This window comes from Rhipicephalus sanguineus, chromosome 5 (assembly GCF_013339695.2).
Source record: "Rhipicephalus sanguineus isolate Rsan-2018 chromosome 5, BIME_Rsan_1.4, whole genome shotgun sequence".
NCBI lineage: Eukaryota > Metazoa > Arthropoda > Arachnida > Ixodida > Ixodidae > Rhipicephalus > Rhipicephalus sanguineus.
The window spans coordinates 204,678,842-204,701,593 of NC_051180.1; the positions used below are offsets into that span (position 1 = coordinate 204,678,842).

Here is a 22,752-nt window from a genome sequence, read left to right on the forward strand (position 1 = left end):
GAGGTTGCGCATGCGTGGTATTCCTACGAAGCTCGCATCGTTCCCTAGTGCATCTGAATAGATGTTGCCTTGCTCCAAAAGAATAGAGCAGCGTGCCTTCAAACTCGCAGGGGCGTCTGCGCGAGCAGGCGTTTGGTGTGTAGCGACACCGCGGACCCCAGCTAACCGGGGGGTTTCGACCCCCTCCCAAGACTAGCCGTGCCTGGCTCTGCCCTGCCCGGGAAAAGGGGATCTTGGGGGTTGAGCCGAAGCCGGGTGATTGGACATTTAAGGCCTCCGGGAGAGGCAACACACCCCTTTGGCCCTGGTTCCACGTAGACGGCACCCCTGGGCTCACCCACCCAGGGGAAATCGGCGGTCGCCTTTTCCTATCCTGCTCTCTTATCTCTCATTTTCCTATCTTCTTTCCTCGATGTCCTGTATCCTACTCTCTTCAGTTAATTCCCAATTTTCGTAGGCGGCCTGGATTGACCTCGTGCAACTAGCCAGCCTTGGCCTTCGGATTCGGTTATCGTAGCGGTGTACGGCTGGCGTCTTCTTATTTCAGCAGAATAAATCTTGTAGCGTCCCCCTATGGGGCTCCATGGTGGGTGGCCGCCATCGCTGCTGATTATAATCCTCACATCATGCGTAGAGCATTCCCGCTACTAAATGATCGTCCCGCTTCAAAGCGCGCACGCACCGAAGATCTTAATTTTCTGAGCCAACCCAAAGAAAAATATCCCCCACTACCATGTTGTACCCAGTGAGAAGTCCGAGAAATCAGCTAGAACAGTGTCCCAATTATAGTGTTGCCGAGCCGAGCGTAGTGCCCGGGCAGCCGGAAGTGAATCAGACAGCGTCTCCAGGCGTAGTCCGTAGTTTTATTCCCGTCTCGGAAATATATAGGAAGAGGGGAGGAGGAACAGAAGAAAGAGTAAACGACGCATGGGCGGCTGCCGTATGCGATTCAGATGACGTAACAGTGATAGCATTCCTTCCCCTTAATAACCGTAGCGCTCTACCGGTTTGCTCATACGAGCAGAACGCCGCAGCGGGGGCGGGGCTTCTGCGCCTTCCGACGTTGTAGAGGACTCCTGCGCCCTCTCCTCTGTTGGCATCGAGTCTTCCTTAGGTTCGGCGGATGGGGTCCCGGATATGTCGGCGGAACGCTTGCGTACTTGATCGGGGTTTCTGCGAACCACACCTTCTTCCGTTTGAACAGCCACCAGCCGAGCACCCGTGGTAGACTTGACTTTACCAGGTGTCCACTTGTTGCGGACGTAGACTGTATCGCCCGGGCCGAAACTGCAGGTAGTGTCCTCCGTGGATTCCCGTCGATGGGCTGTCTGGTACCTAGGTGGAAAACACATGTCTAGTCTTGTCCCGCAACTTGTACCCCAAAAGCAATTCTGATGGAGACAACCTCGACGGCTGTGGCGCGTTCCTGTACTTGCACAAAATTCTAGCCAGAGCAATGCCGAGGTCCACTGAGGTCATTTTCTTTAAGCCGTCCTTTATAGTTCTAACAGCGCGCTCTGCCAGGCTATTGCTCTGTGGACGATAAGGCGGTGTGCGAATGTGAGTGACACCATTTCCTATCATAAAGCGGCCAACCTCTGACGCGGTAAATGGCGTGCCATTGTCTGAAACAACAGTATGGAGCAGTCCGAATCTGCTAACCAATGTCCTAAGAGCATCCACGGTGTTCATAGCGGTGGCTTGGCGCATCGGTATTGCCTCTATCCACTTGCTATGCGAGTCCACAAGAATTAGAAGCAAGGTGTTATTCACAGGTCCCGCGAAGTCTACATGCAGTCGAGACTATTTCTCGTTTGTACTGGGCCAGCTTACAGGCTCCCATGCTGGTGGCATGGGTGACGCTTGTACACAGTTGCGACATTCACTCCCGACACGCTGAATAGCTTGGTCAAGACCCGGCCACCAAAAACTAGACCTAGAGACTGTCTTCATGGTTGAAACTGCTTGATGGGCCTCGTGTAACAGTTGTAACAATCGTTCACGAGCACCATTCGGGATTATTACTCGATGGCCACAGAACAGTAACTCTTCTTCCATGGACAATTCATGTCGCCGTTTGTAGTATTCGGACAGGGCCAAGTTTCCTACAGGCCGCGGTGACGGCCAACCTTCGATAACATACCGGGAGGTACATGATAGCATCTCGTCTGCTGCTGTCAGCGCTTTGAACTCCTGGTATAACACCGCGGTATGGTCCCGTTCGTCGATGGGAGCACCATGTCCTCCCATTCTTCCACTGTTGCTTCCGCCGCCTGCAAATATTGTGGCAAACGGCTCAGTGCATCGGAGTTCAGCATCAGTTTACCGGGTTTGAACAACAGTTTATACTTGTAAGCTCCCAGCAACAGAGCCCATCTTTGAATTCTGACTGCGGCCATGGCAGGGGTCTGGCGATCTGCCCCTAGAAGGCCTAGCGAGGGGCGGTGATCAATGACGAGCGTGAATGATCAATGACACCAGCGCTAATGACGGTGATCAATGACACGAGCGCTAAGGCCTCGCGTTCGATCTGGGAGTACTTCCTTTCTGCTACGGTCAATGTCCGAGATCTAAATCCAATCGGCCGGTTCTCGCCATTTATGCGATGAAAAAGCACCGCTCCGACGCCATGCGGTGACGCGTCACATTCCAAGAGTAGCTCCCTTTTTGGATCAAAATGAGTTAAGACCGGTGCGGCGCAGAGACCGTTCCTGGCCTCTTCGAAGGCTCGTTCTTCTTTCTTGCCCCAAACTAATTTCGCTCCTTTCTCTAAAAGCCTGTATAACGGCGCGAGCAATGTAGACAGATTCGGCAAGAACTTCTTGTAAAATGTGATCATGCCAAGAACTGACCGTAGTTCGGTGACGTTGCGTGGGGCCGGAGCTAGCCTTATCGCATCAACATTTTTTTTCCAGCGGATGCAATCCCTCTGCGTCAATGCGGTGCCCGAGATATGTTACCGATGACTGGGAAAATCTACATTTTTTGGCACGCAGTTTGATGCCATTCTCTTTGAAACGATGAAGCACCGCCTCAAGGCTAGCATTTTGGTCTCCGTTGGTGTCTGCTATTAGCACATCATCTAGATAGGCTTGGGTACCTGGCAGACCCTTTAGCAACTCCTCGATCATGCGTTGAAGTATAGCGGGTGCCGATGCTATGCCGAAGGGTAAGCGGTTGTAGCAAAATAGTCCCTTGTGGGTGTTAATGACCGCCAGCTATTTTAAGTCGTCGTGAAGCGGGATTTTACCTTAAGCGTCTCGGAGGTCTAGAATACTGAACTTTTCTCCCCCGCAGATATTACCGAATATGTCATCTATAATCGGCAATGGGTATTGTTCAACTTCGCACAAGGGGTTCAAGGTGACTTTGAAGTCACCGCAAATTCGCACTGTCCAGTCTTTTTTCAGCACCGGCACTATGGGCGTGGCACATTCGGAGTGAGGCACGGGAGAAGTTATGCCCTCTGCGACTAGGCTGTCCAGCTCTTGAGAAACTTTTTCGCAAAGTGCGAATGGAAACTTTCTGGCCTTGTAGAACTTGGGGTTGGCTCCGTCTTTGACGTGTAGTCGAGCTGGTGTTTCTTTCAGCAGTCCGGTTCCGTCTGTGAACAGCTCCGCGTAGCGCTCCAGTACTGCTGTGGACGGCTACGTCAACGCGTTTTCTTCTTTGGCGTGTAACACCGGGACGCCTTCTTCACGCAATTTCTGCAAAGGATCCCGCCCACAAAGGCTGGGGCCGTCACAGTTCAGAACCGTTAGGCTACAGTTTACTGTAGAAGATCGGAAAGAAACGTTCATCTTGAGGACTTCGAGCACCCGAAGCTTGCCGAGATAACATGATAACTTTATCTGGCCTTCTTGTAGCTGCGGCCATCGTTGACGGTACGTTTCATAAACTGCCCTGCAAATGACACCGACTGGCGATCCTGTGCCGATGTCCATGATTAAATTGGTGCCACCCCAATTGAAACATTTCCTCATAGGCGGAACCAAGGCTGGAGCAGTAGACAACAACCAAATCTGCGAGGCACTGCTGTCGCTATCTTCAGTATCGTCCTTTGCATGCACAGTTACTGCTAGCGCTCTGTCGATGGTCGTTTCGGGAGAGCACACTCTGGCTAAGTGACCCTGCCGCCTACACTTGAAACACCGCAGCTCCTTTAGCCTGCACGTCGAAGCTGTGTGCCCATAACTGCCACAACATCTGCACAGTGCTTGCGACGTTGACGGTTTCTTTTTCTTCGAGCCTTGCTTGCGTCGCTGCGATAAGTGTAGCACATTCGCCTGCTCGTTGTCGGCTGAAATGCCTTGTGAATCTAGCTCTGCGGTTTCCGCGGCAAGAGCGAGGGCCTCAGCGTCAGCCAAGGACAAGTCCTTCGCTGGTAGCTGTTGCTGCAAGCTCTTGGACCTTACGCCACACACTATCCGGTCCCTTATCATGTTGTCCAACATTGAAGCAAATTGGCAATTATTCGCCATTTGTCGTATGGCCACAATGAATGAGTGCATAGGTTCTCCCTCTTGCTGACACCGATGATAAATCTTGAACCGCTCGGTAATTACAGCACCAGCCGCTCGGTAGTTACAACATCACTGTAGGTCAGAGAACTTGGTGCCAGGGGCGCAACTTTTCCACATAAACCTCAACTGTCGACGTTCCGAGCGCGGCAACAAGCAAGGCACTTTTCTTCGCATCTTCAGTGATACTGTTAGCTTCGAAGTACGCTTCTATTTTCACAATGTACTGTTGCCATTTATCTCTTGTATCATCGAAGTCCGGTAGCTTGTGGGCCATGATTGGCGTGGGTTCTGGGTGGTTGTCCGGTCCTGCAATATCCTTCTCTTGTTTCAATCCCATCTTCGTCGCCACTGTTGCCGAGCCGAGCGTAGTGACCGGGCAGCCGGAAGTGAATCAGACAGCGTATCCAGGCATAGGCCGTAGTTTTATTCCCGTCTCGGAAATATATAGGAATAGGGGAGGAGGAACAGAAGAAAGAGTAAACAGGCGCATGGGCGGCTGTCGTATGCGATTCAGATGACGTAACAGTGATAGCCAATAGTATGCAGATCACTGACCTTAGGTGCAGGCTATAAGGTCACTAAAGTGCGCAGTGGAGACCTCCTCATCGAGCTACATGACAAGATCCAGTTTGACAAACTAAAGAACCTCGGGACATTTGGACGACATTCCCATAACAGTAACTCCCCATCGATCCATGAACTCTGCCCGTGGAGCCGTATCGGACGCAGACCTTTTTGAACTTAGAGGCCGAACTCCTCGAAGGCTGGAAGGATCAGCATGTGACAAATATAAAACGAATCGTCTTACGAAGAAATAATCAGGAAATCTCCACTAAACACCTCATACTAACCTTTCCCACAAGCGAACTACCACATACCATAGATACTGGGTACACAAAGACAAATATCAGGCCATACATTCCAAACCCTCGCCGATGTTTCCAGTGTCAAAGCTTTGGCCATGGCTCTCAGAGATGCCGTGGTTGACCGACCTGCGCGAAATGTGGCGTTCAAGGCCATGCCTCGGATACCTGCAATGAAACTCCGCATTGTGCGAACTGCGACGGCGACCACGCTGCCTATTCACGTTTTTGCCCCTACTGGAAAAAGGAAAAGACAATTTTACTGAAGGTCGGAGATTACATCTCATTCAAAGAAGCACGCAGAAGGTGTTCGGCCTTTCACGGCCCAACCTATGCTGATGCGGCGCGTCAGGGGGCAGCGCCGCCACCACTGGCCCGGCCCACGCAAAGTGAGCCACCGGCCATGGCGATTGCTCCCGTGGTGTCAGCAGTCAAGACTGCTCCACCTACCAAGCCACTGACCTCGGCGGCCCTAGGTCGTCGGGTCTCACCACCACGCCTCGCCAGGCGAGGATGGAAAAACAAGCCAGCAGCTCGCGTACGCGGACGTCCAGTGCCTCACACGAGGCAATGGACACAACTCCGGTACCCCTAGTGCCGAAAGAGCGGCGCAGCTCCTTGGAGCGCGCTAAGAAATTAAAAAAGTCGATAACAGGGCCCGCCGACGGCTTTGTTACTTAAGTTCCAACTTTCCATTTGAACAACAGCCCTTCCATTTCGTACACACATCACTACTTTACTTTCAATGTGGAAACACAAATCATACAGTGGAACGTCAGAGGACTCCTTAGAAACCTCGACGACGTCTAAGAATTATTACGCAAACATACACCAAAAGTGCTGTGTGTACAAGAAACACACCTAAAATCAAAGCACAGGAAGGTTTACGCAGCTACATTATCTTCCGAAAGAACCGGGACGATGCTATGGCCTGATGTGGTGGCGTAGCCGTTGTTATACTCGGGGACAACTTTCTGTGGCAATGAAGGGAAAGCTATGGGGGCGGAGCTAACTGCTCTGTGTTACTGCGCCAAAGTAGTCTCCGATTAACTTGTTTTGGTTTCAGTTTCGGTGTGACAGATGCGTATTTCCTGCAGTCCATTTCTTCGCATGTGCTCCTTGGTTGATTGCGTTGAACCACGATTAGAGAGTGCAGGCATATTGGCGTTTCGTTCCCTACGCTTAATTTGTCTGTGTCATTCTGTGTCGTCCAGATATGAAATGAATATTCTCAGCGCTGCAGTTTTTAGGCCATGCACTGATATGTAAACTCATGTAGAGCTGAAAACTGGCGCGTGTAACGTGCTGACACAGCGCGGGCGCGGTATACCGAAGAGCAGCTCGCACATCCTGCGGCGCGAAGTGAAATTCAGTTTGGATCGCGTTCAGTTACGCCAGCATCAAAAGGCATCGGTGGCCCACTGGCAACACGCTCCGCGGCTCAGCAAACGTATAGCGGCGACATCGCGCCGCTGCAGAAAGCACGAATCCGGTGCTCCATCCGAACCGCTGCCCGTTTCCGTCTCCTTCATTAAGACCGTACGGGTATGAGGTCATTTCTCATGATACTGCATGGCGCCGGTTATGTACACCTCAGGATAGCAATCGCCCTGCACATCTGTAAAATGTCATGCTTTCTGAACATCTACACAATTAGCGCTGGCTCTAAAGGGGTATTCACACGAGGGAGAGATCGGCGGGAGACACGGGGGGATTGCGGATCACGTGACCACGTCGTCACGGATTAGTCAGTGGGCGCGACCCCCCCCGTGACTCCTCGGAGGAGAGGGGGACCTTTTCCCAGACAGGACAAACGATTCACCGGCGGTGGGGGATATGGCGGAATTTTGGGCTCTTGTTTGGCCACATTGTTGCGCTTGCTCCTGCAAAGAGCGGCAGTGGGTGTCCAGTCTGCAGCTGCATGATCGTCTGCAGCTAGTCGTCAACAGCTCGGCAAACGGGTGGTAGAAGCCACCAGAGTAGTCTAGTAACACTGGTCTCCCCCTCTGTTGGCCTCGTCCGTAGTGAGTGGGGGACATTTGTGGAGACTTCTCCACGCGAGCTGACTTCACTAGGCTCCGCCTTTATCCCCCGAGGATTTGACCCCATCTGAATATCCCTTAACGTTCAGAAATAAATGGTCACCTACCATTTCGCCAGCAATAATTGGTTCCTGAAATCGTAAAGCACATTTCATTAGCTAACTTTGTCCAACGCCAACATTCTGAGCCATACTCAGCCTGGTGATTACACCATCCCTCTTCCCTCCACATTAAAATTTGGATTTTCGTGGCTGTGGCCGGTATTCAAACACACGATTCCTGAACCAGCAAGGAAACCCCTTGAACACATAGGGCTACCACGGCCTGTTGCAAACAGTTTTAAATCTGGACACGGCGAGAATTTTTGCCAGGAAGAATAAATTGTGCTACGTGAAAAATTGTAGCGGCTAAAACAAGGTGTTTTGTTATATATTTTCTGCATAAAGAGCTGGCCCAAAATCTAAAAGTCGCTCAAGTAGTAATGCACACACACACGCACACCAGTCACAGAAATAAACCTCTAATACTGTGTCCTCTTCTTTCAAGCCAACTTAATCTATCAAAGCCAGACAGTCGTGTATTTTAAGCGAAACATTAATGACTCCGTGAGCACTTATATGAATTACCTGACTACAATGTACAGTAAAAACTTCATGAAGACGCGCACGTTACTGCGCGTATTCCCTTAAGACCTCGTCATTTGGTCCTCTAAAACGCACTTGAAAAAGTATTTGTGCTCAACGTGCCCATTTACTTAAGCAATTAACATGTGCAATCGAAGAGACAAACAAAACATAAGCAAGTGGGTACTAATTATTATCCACGTACGTAGTGTACTTGATAGTGGTATTTTTTGCCAGATAAGTGAAACAGTTACAAATGATGAGACAATGCATTTCTGGAAGTCACTTCCATCTAGCAGCTCTTGAGCTATAATTCTTCCAAGTCTTGCTCAGTTCATCCACCCGTAACAGCTATTTGGAAAGGCTGTTTACAGTCTCTTGGGTTGTAATCAAAATTTTGCTACCAATTCTTTCGGGTGAAACAAGATAGTGATGTATCACTCAACACTGCTTGCACTCCTCAGCTGCCGTTTTAAGTGTGAAGTACAAGTGCCACCCACAACTGACCATCAAAAGACTAATTCACAGGCTGACAACAAACATATTAAATGATTGCTTGGTGCTGCATGCAACCAGAATCACGTAAGCGGATGGTGAAGATCGTCACTTGTTAGTCGGCGTTTGTGGTGTCCTTGACTTCCTTCCTGTGTCCGTGTTTGCACGCCCTGTTTTTTAGAATGACAGAGTATACTTCCAAGCTGTTGGGCATCAAAAAGGAATACATAGCATCTCACGAACAATCAGCATCACATCAGCCAGCGCACACCGGGTTCACCAGAGTTTATCTGTATCACTCCGCTCACTGACGCTACTGTCAGTGCAGCTGCTGGAGTCAGCTCCCAGAGTAATTATGATGCTGTCGAGCGTGCTTTCGATTGCACCATCCTGCTCCCAGACCTCCTCTTCAAGACACGCCACATGAGTGCAGTCGCGCGCCCAGTTTTCTGGAGTCATACGGGATGTGGCTTCATCCAGAATTTCTTCCACTCCAGCAAGAGTGAACGACCTGTTCTTGAGAAAAAGAAAATAGACAACCACCCCTTTGTAGCACGAAGCCACCAGGAGATTCATACGGATTTCTGAGAAATAAAGCCTCTTAGTTGCCGAAAAATTCGTCCTGGTCCGGAGTTCAAACCCGGGACCAACGCCTCTCCGGGGCGGTCGCTCTACCAGTTGCTTCGAGTTGTCGATGAATTCGCCCTCGCGCTGCCAATTGGTAGCTTCCTGGTTAGCTCAATTGGTAGAGTGACTGCCCCGGAAAGGCGTTGGTCCGGGTTCGAACCCCGGACCAGGATGAACGTTTCGGCAACTAAGAGGCTTTATTTCTCAGAAATCCGTATGGATGACCTTGTGGCTTCGTGCTACAAACGGTGGTTGTCTATTTTCTCTTTCTTAACCCTTCCGCCACCTTGCGGGATTGCGCAGAACTGATTTGCTATTTGCGACCTGTTGTTGGCTGCAATATACTCCTTGACCTGGCTCCATACCGTTTCAATAGCGTTGAATTCACAATGGTAAGGAGGACGCCTAACAATGTCATGACCAGCAACCTTGGCCAGGGCATCAATCCGGTATCGAGAAAAACGGTGCTTGTTCTGGTTAACCAGCTGAATGGGCTCGGGCTTCAACTGGTCATTAGACCACGGGATGTTTTTTTTAATCAACCAAGACTGAATCTCGGCCTTGCGCGACGACGTCGAGGGCAACTTTGCAAGCTGTACACTACGGTATGGAGAATTGTCCATGACAATTTCGCTCCGTGGCTCAATGTTTGGTAAAAGTTGTTCTTTGAACCATCTCTCAAAGCGTGGGCCATCCATTTCATTGTGGTAGTCACTGGTAACACTCTTTTTCGCCCGGAAAACGAGAGATGCCTAATCCACGAAGCCGTTTACGCTTCCAGCATGGAGGACATGAGCCGACTACCTTTGCCGTTCGGTGCGCAAAGCCCAGTTGTGAGACTTTTGCAGAAGGCGTCCTCACGTGACGACACACTGGCGTCCTCCCACACCTCTTCCTTGGCGAGCCCAGCATTCACCCAAATCTCGTCAAGGTAGCATATAGCTTTCCGAAAGCAAGGAAAAAGTGCCAGGTTTCTGTTTTTAACGAGAGGGGTCAGTTGAGACAGAAGAAATTTATGATATGCATCTAATATTATCCTAGGGCGAGGCAGATATTTGCAGTTTTTGGGTGGTACTAGAAAATAAAAAAAACTAAAAAAGTGTTCGCAGAAGGTACCTACTCACATGAATAAATATATACCTTTATTCAGAGCTATCCATACTAGATTAGAACACGTCGATACCTACTTGTGCCTTCGCTTGCTTAACCAGAATAACAGGCAAAATACAAATACGAGCCACAGATGCAGAATCAAGCCATAAAAAATACAAATCAAGGTGAACGGCAACATTTATGAGGACGGGTGAATTAAAAATGAAATATTTAGCGGTACGAGAACTTCCATCGTTATTTCTTCTTCCTACTCTTTCAACTCTGAATTTTTACATGCGGCATTTGTGTTTTAACTGAACATCGTTGACATTTTTATCTCTCTGCAACAAATCGAAGCAGTAACTGTAGGTACTGTTTCTCCTTTCGCATTTCTCGAATGGTCTGCAGATATTTCCGCCGCCACACGATGATGTCGTCCCGTTCCAGTAGTGCACAGTTACGTTTTTGCTTCCGAAATGCAAATCCAATGTCATTCAGAAGCCTGCGCATCGTTCTGACACTCAGTTGCTTTGGTAGCCCCATGTCGGTGTCGCCGATTGCCTCACTGAGGATCTTTTATGCCGTTGGCGCCTCGTTGCGAATGTAAGACTGATGTACTTTTCGGCGAATAGCAGACAGGGTAAAACTATCGTAACGCTGCACTCTTGTCTTTCCAGTAACTTTTTCTGGTGATTCAGCCGTGAAACGAAGCCTTTTACGCTTCGGGGACTTCACGGTGCCCTTTAAAACATCCGCCTTGAGCCGTGCGACAGTATGCTAGCTCACGCCCGTAAGCTGGCTAACCGAACGAAACATGGAAGCGACGGAGAGTCCCGGTTGCGGCAGTCTCACTAGGGCGTACACGTTGCCAACCACTTGCTTGGTTTGTTTCGACTCAAGCTTCTTGAATATCCTGTGCGGCGAGCCAATTGGCGAGCAACCGGAGGAAGAAGGCACTGGTGACGCGAAGGCTATTTTTTTCCTGATGGGTGATGGTGAAGGAAGAGAGCCAATGCGACGCCAGTGGGGAATGCGGCAGCTAAAAAACCCCGAGAAATCTAAAATATAACGCTATTTCACATATTATCACCAATTATTTTCTGCCGTTATCAATTAACAGCTAAAAATCATAACTGCACATTTTTAAATGATTAGGTTACGTGCAAAAAACTTTTCTTTTTTGCGGGACTACTTCCACCTGCGCAGTGACACTGACGAAACGGCGTGGTTCGGCTCTGTAGCCTAGACTGCATTGTCACAGAATGTTGTCCCCGAGTATAGTCAAGGAATAGCATGTACACGCTTACCACTCCAAACATCCCTTGAGGCAGTGGCTGTTTGGGGGGTTCTGTTGAACAAACTCGTCACCATTTGCTCTCTCTACTTACCCCCACACTACCACCTTCAAAAACATGAATTCCAGTCCTTAGTAGATGAACGTTACCTGATTCTTGGGGACTTCAAGGCACATAGCAGTCTATGGGGCAATTATCGGTGCGATGCGCGAGGTCGTCTAATTGAACAATTCCTTTTCTTTTCCGGCGCATGCCTCTTGAATCAGAAAGAGCGAACATATTATAGCCTCGCTAACAATACCTACTCGTCCATAGATCTCAGCATTATATCCCCATCGCTTCTACCCTTACTCAATTGGAAAGTTATTATTAATCCTTACGGCAGTGACCACTTTCCAATACTTGTGAGTGCACCAATAAAAAATGAATGTCCTCTACAGGTTCCCAAATGGAACACTGAGAAAGCCGATTCTGAAATGTTTCGTCAAGTAACTCGCTTAAGTTGGACTGATATGAGTGGTTTGGGCATAGATGCAGCAGTAGAGTACTTCACAGCTTTTCTAACGGAGGCTGCAACTAAGTGCATCCCACAAACAACTAGACTGCCCGGCAAACGGCGTGTCCCATAGTGGAACACTGAGCGTCGGAATGCACGCAAAAACAAAACAAAGCATGGAGGCTGCTAAGGACTATCTGACTGCCGAGAATCTTGACAGTTTTAAGAACATAAAGTCCCAAGGCAGGAGAGCGCACCCAGAGGCAAGAAAGGAAAGTTGGCAGAAGTTTCTATCGGGCATTACTTCATATACACAGGTGGCCAAAGTCTGGAACATGTTTAGTAGGGCAGCAGGTCGACAAGCACATTCACTTCCTCTTGTAAACACATAAGGTCACAGCTTGGAAGACCAGGCGAACTTCCTGGGCGCGCTCTTCGAACAGGTGTCCAGCTCGTCGCACTATTCTGAAGCTTTCCAACGATACAAAACAAGAATCGAAAAACAGAAACTAGAGCGTAAACCCAGAATACGCGAGGAGTCACACAATAAACCTTTCCGCTTAGCTGGGCTACAGGCATCGCTGAACTCCTGCGATAAATCCGACCCAGGTGCCGATCGTGTTGTATGTGAAATTTTGAAACTCCTGCCATCTGAAACTAAAAAAAACTCTCCTTTCGCTGTATAATGGTGTTTAGTTTTCCGACGAGATCCCCTCGGCCTGGAAAGAAGCCATTATTATACCGATTCTAAAGCAGGGCAAGGACCCATCCTCAGTTTCCTATTACAGGCCTATAGCCCTAACAAATTTTCTGTGCAAGGTTTTTCAAAAGATGATAAATCGGCGGCCCCTACATTTCCTCGAAGCCAACAACTTGACCCATACCAGTGCGGTTTTCGAGAAGGTAGATCTACCTTTGACCACCTTGTACGTATCGAGGCAAAAATTCGCGATGCATTTGTCCACGAGCAATTCTTCCTTTCGGTGTTCCTCGATATGGAAAAGGCCTGCGACACCACATGGCGCTTTGGGATACTGCGAGACATCTCACGTGTAGGTTTACCTAGGTAGGATGCTGACCATGACTGAAAGAGTCCTGTCCAACTGAACATTCCGTGTTCGCGTAGGCAATGCCTTGTCCCGAACATTTGTCCAAGAAACAGGATTGCCGCAAGGTGGCGTACTGAGTTGTACACTTTTTATTATCAAAATAATTCCTTTGCGTTTGTGCATCCCGCGTAACATGTTTTATTGCACATATGCCGATGACGTGCAAATCGGTTTTAAATCTTCCAATCTTAAAATGTGAGAGCGGCATGTTCAACTTGGTTTGAACGAGGTAATTAAATGGGCAGACGAGAACGGGTTCAGCCTTAACCCGCACAAAAGCACTCGCGTCCATATTTTCAAGAAAGAGAGGCCTCCATCCTGACCCGGATTTGACCTGCATGGTCAGTGACTACCTGTGAAAACGGAGCTTACAGTCCTCGGCGCAATTCTAGACACGAAACTTACCGTCATATCACACATGAAGTATATTAAGAACAAGTGCATAAAATCCATGAATATTCTAAATGTATTGTCACATACTACGTTGAGTAGTGACAAGAAGTGTCTGTTGAATCTCTATAAAAGACTCATATGCACGCGTCTACAATATGGGGCGATAGTTTATCAGTCTGCGAGACCAAGCGCGTTGAAGACGCTCAACCCTGTCCACCACTCGGGCATTCCTCTTTCTACGGGTGCTTTTCGCACCAACCCCCGTGGAAAGCCTCTACGTCGAATCAAACGAGTGGTCCACCCACCTGCGGAGATCTTACATGCCGTTTCTATATATCTCAAAGTGAACGCAGACAAGGAACACCCCACACACCCCACATAGAATGATTTGTCCAGTTGTGCCCTTTTTGACCACCATCCTTCGGTGGGACAGCCCTACTCAGTTCGCGTGAGGGGCCTAGCTGAGGACACGGGTGTGCCACTTTCCGAACAGTCTAATGTCTCCCGCTGCACAACTACTGCCGTGGCGGTGGCAGCTTATAGACTGCGACGTATCTTTCGCGGAAGTAACGAAACACGCGCCTATTGCCCATAGCCTTACATAATTCCTGGAACTACAGCGCAAATACACTTGTCTAGAATGCTTTACAGACGCCTCAAAGTCCAATACTTCTGTGTCATACGCTGCCGTTGGCCCATCCTTTTCGGATTCCGGTATTCTGCACGCTAATTGAAGTATCTTCTAAGCAGAAGCTTACGCGATACCTTGCGGCCGTTACACATAAATAAACAACTAAAACTACGAAAGGCAGTTATATACACGGATTCCCTAAGTGTGGTAAAAGCCTTAAAAACTCTGAAAAAAAGTCAGTTTCGCCGCTAGGGCGAAGGCAATGAGTGCGATAGCAAGAAAAGCGGCCCGTGATGGACGCGCGGCTACACATCTGCCCCGCGGCAGCTAATTACCGCGCTGAGCGGACAGCGGAAGGGAAGGTTCTCCCTACGGAAATATTAGAAGAAGCGAGCGAGCTGGGCGACGACATTTAAATGCGCACGTTGCGGCTCCTCGCGCCATCTCGCTGGTAATGAAAAAAGCGGTTATAAGCGGCTGCCGTCCCCGAGTCCAGCCAGTGGTAAAGGGTGCGTATATAACGGCTCGCTGTTAGCTACCTCAACGGATCTGCGCTTTGTGGCGTAGTGGCTAGCTCCACGCGCTGCGGCCCGAGAGGTCCCTGGTTCGAGTCCGAGCTTCGGAAGTATTTTTCTGAATTATTTCTCTTTGGGACTTTTATGTATATATATATATATATATATATATATATATATATATATATATACATACATACATACATACATACATATATGTGATGCATAGGGTGGCGACGGCGACGCAAAAACCAGCCGAGACTGTCCATATAATTGGTATCGCAATAAACAGAAATCATGTCCCTGGTCTCACTATACTCACTTTTATGCACGATCTACACATTGGAACAACATCTCATAGCCTCCTTGGTGCCAGGAACACCGCGAGATACAAGGAAACGTGTTGTCGGACCAGCTAGCTGCATCCGCCCACAAAAATGCTGCCTCCAATACAATCATTTCTGTTCCACCACTTCACCTAAAACCCTTCCTTAAAAGAAAGCTCAGGGCTTACTGGCAGATGTGAGCAACACAAGAAAGCGTCAAACGCCCTTGCTGAGCGCGCCGATAATCATGGTCACTTCATCGATTGGGACAACGCCGCTATTACAGCGAAGGAAAAGAATTCGACCACGAGACTACTTTTGGAATCTCTTTTTATCTGGACGACTGAGGACACTATCAACACGACAGATGGGAATCTACCTGCCAGTTACAACCGTTCATTACGTCACATTTTAGCATAAAAAAGCGACACACGGCTCTTGCCTGCTTAGTGTGAACAAGAAACCCGTATGGGTCCGGAAACGTCTCTGTGTTCTTCACCTTGACTTGGTCAGTGACCGCATCTACATCCTCATATATATATATATATTGTTACGCGCACAGGAAAGGTTTAAAGGGGTGTTTAATGAGCACAAAGGCACAAAAGACCGTGGTGATCGCAAGAGCAGCGTCGTCGTTCTCCTGCTCTTCCTCGACCGCTTCTCACGGTGTCTTGCAGGGACACCTCGTAATAGTATATATATATACATTATAATATATATATATATATATATATATATGTATATATATATATATATATATATATATATATATATATATATATATATATATATATATATTATAATAGAGAGGTGAGACACGGCCTCGACAAGAGAAACTGTAATATCAGACGGTATATAACAGTAGGCCTAGCTAGCGCGAACAGCAACAACGTTCAGCACGAGCACTTTCTGCTTAGCGCTGACGATCTCACTGTCTAGCTCTTCAGGGTGCGCTTCTTTTTCATCACATCTTTCCCCCTCGCTGAAGACGGAGGCAGTTGGGAGGACTAAGGTGTCGTAAGAACAAGGGATTCGTGGTATGGTTTGAGGCGATCCACGTGAACAGTTTCGCGGCCTCGGCGACGCAGGTCCGCAGTGGGCGTCAGGGGTTCGATGAGGTAGTTGACTGGATAAGTTTGTTGTAGGACGCGGTAGGGTCCATGGTACCTGCTGACAAACTTCGAGGATATACCTGGCGCAGAGGTGGGAGGCACCCACAGCCAAAGAAGAGAGTTGGGCGAAAACTGGTTGGGGGGCCGTTCGTCGTCATGTCGAGATTTCTGTAGCCCCCGTTCTTCAGTTGTAAGGGAGCGAGCTAGTTGCCGACATTCTTCTGCATAGCGAGCAGCTTCGGAAAGTGATGTGCGCTCAGAAGTGTCGGGTCGGTAGCGAAGAATGGTGTCGATCGGAGACGATGGTTCTCGGCCATAGAGTAAAAATCACAGCGTATCCACGGAGTGAATGATAATGAGTGGGCGAAGCTGCGGAGGTTCATCGGTAAACCGTACATCATCACCGACGTGAGATCGGGCGCGTTTATACTAAAGGTTCGATGAGAGTTATGACGACTTGCAGCTCACTTTAATTTTACATGTACGCTGTGAATTTTCATTGTCTAGAAAACCATTGCTTTAGAAAACATCTGGCGTCTTTCGTTAAGCAGCTGGCGTCTTTTCGTTTTGCTTTAGAAACATCTGGCGTCTTTTCGTTTTGCTTTTAGAAAACATCTGTCGTCTTTCGTTGGTTTATTTCATCGATCAACGGCGTTTTGAACAAAATTTTTATTGTTTAATCACGCACAGGAGAAATCTCACCAGGCACTACCTTGGAGGTAAGCAATGGCTGCTAATGGGGAACGAGAGACAGAAGAATTCGGCTTTTAGTTAACGCGCACTCTGCGAATTTTTTATTGTTCAACAACGTACAGGAGAAATCTCCCACCGACACCACCTTGGGGGTCAAGATCTGGTACTAGCGTTAAGACTGGTTACGCACTACGACGGAGACGAACGGGTGCCGCTTTAAGGAGCTTCGCCCCTAAAAGAAGGGAGAAAAGCCTGCCGTCGCCTGGGGTGCCGTATTGTAGGTGTACGTTACGTAGGGAAGAATAAGGTCCCAGTTTGTGTGGTTAGAGGCGACATACACACAAAGCATGTCGCCAAGACTTCGGTTGAAGCGTTCGGTCAAGCTGTTTGTTTGCGGGTGATACGCGGTAGTATAGCGGTGAATCACATGGCATTCAGCGAGAAGTTCTTGAATTACATCCGCGAGAAAGACGCGGCCTCGATCGCTCAGGAGTTCACGAGGAGCACCATGACATAGAACAAAGCGTTGAAGCAGGAAAGACGCAACGTCACGTGCCGTCGCGGCTGGCAGAGCGACCGTTTCTGCATATCTCGTGAGGTGGTCTATCGCCACATAACCCAGCAATTTCCGGCAGATGTGTATGGCAGAGTACCGTAAAGGTCGATTCCAACCCGGTCAAATGGTCGCATTGGGCACGGCAACGGCTGCATTGGTCCAGAAGAGTGGCAATGATCGGGCTTGCGGCGTTGGAATTCGGTGCAAGATCGAATGTACTTTTGCACAAATGTGTACATGCCGCGCCAATAAAACCGAAGACGTAGTCTGGCGTAGGTTTTAAACAGACCAGCGTGTGCACACTGTGGATCGGCATGGAAAGCAGCACATATGATAGCGCGGAGTTGCCTGGGTATGACAAGTAGCCATTTGCGGCCGTCAGAGTGGTAGTTGCGGCGATAGAGGACGCCATCACGGACGGCGAAGTGAGAGGCTTGTCGGCGTAGCGCTCGAGATGGCGGGCGGGGGAGTGCACCAGAGAGGTAATCCACCAAAGACACGATCCACGAATCTTTGCGTTGCTCCAAAGCCATGTTGACGGATCCTAATGGTGAAAATAAGTTGTCTAGCATGGAGACACTCGCAATGTCAGTGGGAACAGGCCAACGCGAAAGAGCATCTGCATCGGCATGCTTCTGGCCTGAGCGGTACAGAACCCGGATGTCGTACTGTTGGAGCCGGAGAGCCCATCGTGCCAAGCGGCCGGAGGCATCTTTGAGGGAAGACGACCAGCAAAGTGCGTGATGATCGGTAACGACATCGAACGGTCGACCGTAGAGGTAAGGCCGAAATTTTCTAATGGCCGAGATGATCGCTAGGCATTCTTTCTCAGTTACTGAATGGTTTGCTTCCGCTCTTGTGAGTGTGCGACTCGCGTACGCAACAACAGTCTTGGTAGCCGGACATTCGTTGGGCGAGGACTGCTCCAAGACCGACACCGCTAGCATCCGTGTGGATTTCTGTAGGAGCACTTGGATCGAAATGGCGCAGTATGGGTGGTGTTGTGAGTAGCTGACGCAGCGTCGCAAACGCATGATCGCAAGCCGGGGACCACACAGATAGATTGGAGTCTCCCTGAAGAAGGTCTGTCAAAGGTGCCATGATCGAGGCGAAATTGCGAATGAAGCGGCGGAAGTATGAGCCATTCAGGGGACTAGAGAAGAGGGCGTTGATCTCTGATGAACCATCAGGAACGGCCAACGGAGTGATGGTTTCGCAAGGTTCCATTGTGCCGATACATTCACCGCGAAGCAAGGTAATCGGGAATGGGAAAGGATTGCCCACAGGTACGTCGGTCGCACCACCTGGAAGGGTAAGAAGAGCGGTTGGGAGTGGTGAGAGGTGGCGATGAACAAATGTAGCGGAAGGCGTGAAGAGGGCGGTAGCGTCGGAGGCAGCAGAACATGATACAGGGGCCAAGAGAGTAGCGTGCGGAGGGATCTCGGTGTCGCTAGTGATAATCACCTTCCTGCAGGAAAGAGGACCGTCGGCAGGTAGAGCATCGTCAAGTGATGAGAAGGCGACTTCTGCACGGGCGCAATCAATGACGGCTTGGTGAAGAGACAGAAAATCCCAACCTAAAATAATCTCGTGATAGCAGTGCGGAAATACGACGAATTCGACTGTGTAGGGCACTCCTTGAATTAGGAGTCTGGCAGTGCACGCCGCGACAGGCTCGACGGGCTGTGCTGTGGCAGTGTGAAGAAACAGACCAAAGAAGGGGGTCGTCACTTTTCGGATTGAGCGGCACAGTTTTTCGGCGATGACAGAGATTGCGGCACCCGTATCTATGAGAGCAAGAACAGATACACCTTCAAGAACGGCAATAATAACATTTGGCGGCGAAAGAAGAGGGCTTGTACTTTGCAACGATGACGCAGTTCTTGCCTCGGGAACGGCGTGCGCCCCGCAGTATGCTTGATTGCTTGATACTGAAGATATGCTTGATTCTGTCCGCCTCGGCCATGGTGGTATCGACGCGTTTGCACAGGTCGATTACATCCTCAATATAACTGGTGAAGTTCTCACCAGGTTGTTGAGATCGCGATTGTAGGCGCTGTTCCGCGCGAAGCTTTCGGACAGCAGGACAGCCGAAGACTTCGCTGAACTTAGTCTTGAACGCTGTCCAGGTCGGAACGTCGGTTTGGTGGTTCCGAAGCCACAAGTGAGCAATGCCGGTTAGGTAAATGCTGACGGTGGCCAGTTTCATTGTGTCGTCCCATTTGTTAAGGACACTCGCGAGTTCATAGGTAGATAGCCAGTCGTCGACGTCGTGGTCATCAGTGCGGCTGAATATTGGAGGGTCCTGCTGACGGACCGCGCCGGAGCACGCGGTGGGCTGGGGAGCAGGAAGCGGCGGGCTTGTGTTGGATTCGGTGGTCATGACGGCAGGTAGAGTCCGGCTGCGCAACACCAGTATGTCTAGGAGACCTAGCAACCTCCACCAATTATAATAAAGAGGTGAGACACGGCCTCGACAAGAGAAACTGTAATATCAGACGGTATATAAAAGTAGGCCTAGCCAACGCGAACAGCAACGACGTTCAGCACGAGCACTTTCTGCTTAGCGCTGACGATCCGACTGTCTAGCTCTTCAGGGTGCACTTCTTCTTCATCACAATATATATATATTGCGGCAAGAGATGCAGTGTGTCATCGGCTAATATTCCCGATGAAATTACCTATGCTGATCAGGAAAGCAGCGTACACTAAGGAACGTGTTGAAGAACGGCTGTCGTTTCGCCTCACAAAATACTCCTGATATCTTGCATGCCTCTCGAATGCATTATCGCTGTGCGCCTGGAACTTCCAGGTCACGAATGGCATGCACGTGATCAGCGTGAGACAGCATTCATGATAGGAAAGTGGCGAGCGCTGAGAATTCAAGAAAGGAAACGCAAGCCAGCAGCAAAGCAGCCGGTGGAAAATCTCTCCGTCGTTACTATGGCAACGGCGCGCGGCCGCACTTTGTCGCACTTCCGCGTCTGCTTACCTACCGTTTTGCCGTCTGTTCCGCGCACACCGGTCCCCGCCGCCGGCCTGCGCCAGTCAGCGAAGAGGGGTGTTTATTCATACCTTATGTATGTTCGTGCGTGCGTTTGTATGTGTGCGAGTATACACAAACGATCCTTAAAATTTTCCCCATATGGCCCCGGTCGGTATACGAAACTTTTTCCGAAGTATCGCGGCCCGTACCGTGTTGTCTAGCAAGCCTCGTACTTGATCTACGCCGTCAAGCCGACTTACGTGATGAAGCAGTGTCGAGGCATGAGATTGCGCATATGGACCTGCTAAAACCTCACTGTCGCTGTGCAGTGGTGTTCTGCCCGTAATTAGCCAGGGATGGCTCCTTTATGGAGGCGAATTGTAAATGTAATGCAAAAGACGGCACTACTTGCCGAAGGGAGAACGCTGCTCCCGTAGAAAAAAGGCGACTATTCGACCATACAAGCTTTGCGTTGGCTCTACTATTGCTGCTTACGTTTCTGCGTCTGTTTCTAATAGTAGAGTACTTATTTAAAACGCTTTATTATATTACCAATGGCTGCCCTCATTCATGCCTTGGTTTCATTGTGTATTGCCTTCTTATGGTTGAGGTTAACTAAAATCGGGCCCGGTGGTTCCTTTTATTCGTCCATTAAGTAATGGGTTGCGGGGCAATAAATAATAAAAAAACATGGCTGATCCCTCTGTCATAGGAATCGGCATAACACGAAAGTGAAACGTGTCTTTACAGAAGTACTGCTTATTCTGTAGTGATATTTGAGAGCTTATACAATGTCTATTCGTGTTTGGCAGCTACAGCACCGTTTTGACGTGGATTCACCCATGTTGACGGCACGTCTCTATCGCGACGACTAACGCCCATGATCATGATTAAACCGTTGTGGTAGCTGACGGTGTGAACATATATTTGGACACAGCGAATCGTGAATCCCGCGGAAGGATGATATCAACAAGCACATAATCAACATTGGTACCCGGTATGCACTTCTTCAAAGCGTCGTCAATTAGGAGAGAAACAGCACGGTGCGCGCTTTCTAGCAATGGGTGACTGACGCCTGCGCTCATGCATACACTACCACACACTGCGCTTCAGCAACGCGGGAGGTAGAGGTTCGTAGCCTCAGCCGCAAACGCGTGCGTCCCGCTGACCTCTCTCTCGCAGGCGCTAGTCTCGCTCCACCAAGGCACGACATTCGCGCGTCGAAATCGCGTCCTTTCTGGAACGCGTATTGGAGCAGTTTTGTTAGTCGGTGCTCTCGCAATTGAAGCAGTCGGCGGCGGAGAAATCCCGATGGTGCATGTGAAAGCTGCACTACTCCGATGAGCCGACGCACGCTAACACGAAGCGAAAGGCAAAGAACGTAACCAACGTAACTGCGTCGAAGGTGCCTCGGCGACGCCAGCGCGGCCAGTGTACCTCGCTGGTATCCAGACGCGTTAACCTTGACCTCCGATATCCCGCGCAATCTCGGAGTAAGCGCTGGTAAGTGTCGATGGTGAAGCATTACTTCTTTTCACCTCTTGCAGACGGCGGCACAGCCCCGCTCCGCCCCGCCTACCTACACCGCCAACACAGAGCACCGTGCCAAAGAGAATGTGTGAAAGGTATAAGGCGCGTTCGCGCCGTGTCCGGTGTCTGCCGAGTTTGCTTAGTCGGTAGGGCGTCGGACGCTTGCCGTCGCGCCGCAAGGTCGTGGGTTCGATTCCCAGCCGGGATCTTTTCCTTGTTTTTTTTCCTTTCTCGCCCGTTGGCATCTATTTTATCAACGTCATATCCGTGACGGATGTACTTGGTGGACCCCGGCATGAAACACTTCCGTGTTAAAATGTGAGAAGCTGACTTGCTCCATTCCCAGAAGCGAAACCAAAACTGAAGCGAAGATTCTGGGTGGAATGCTGCAGCGAGAAAACAAGCAACCAAATTGTTGTAAAGTGACGTGAGCCCTTGTCAAACTGCCCCGCACGTGCTGGTGGCACATGCGCGTTTCCTGTGCTCTCTCTTCCCCTTTTCCCCCTTCCCCCCTTCAGTTGCTTTATATACGCTTCCAAGTTGGAGGAATAAACGATTACGTTTCGCCGGTCAACTCCGTGCTGTCGTACTTGTGCACACGCCCTGTGTGTGTCGGAACTATGTAACAGTGGCGACGAAGGCAGATAGAACCCCGAAGCCGAACATGAATTAAGCGGCAAGTTGGCATAAGCAGGAAACAACGACGGCAACGATACAGACCATCACCAACTACCGGAGTACGACAACGAGTGTGACAATTGGAATGTCTGCATCACGAAGGCGGAAGCTTATTTCGAGGCAACTGGCGTCAGCGACTCGGGGAAGAAGAGGGCGTTGCTTGTGGC

At 49.6% G+C, this 22,752-nt stretch overlaps 1 protein-coding gene and 1 non-coding gene across 2 annotated transcripts in view; both read left to right on the forward strand.

The window, feature by feature from the left end:
* The window catches only part of LOC119394579 (collagen alpha-1(II) chain), a gene marked incomplete in the record, with an annotated part of 1,710,759 nt that overhangs the window by 575,255 nt on the left and 1,112,752 nt on the right, over positions 1-22,752 (forward strand).
* Positions 9,274-9,346, forward strand: Trnas-gga (transfer RNA serine (anticodon GGA)). Its single transcript has one exon. It is a non-coding gene; the product is annotated as a tRNA-Ser (tRNA).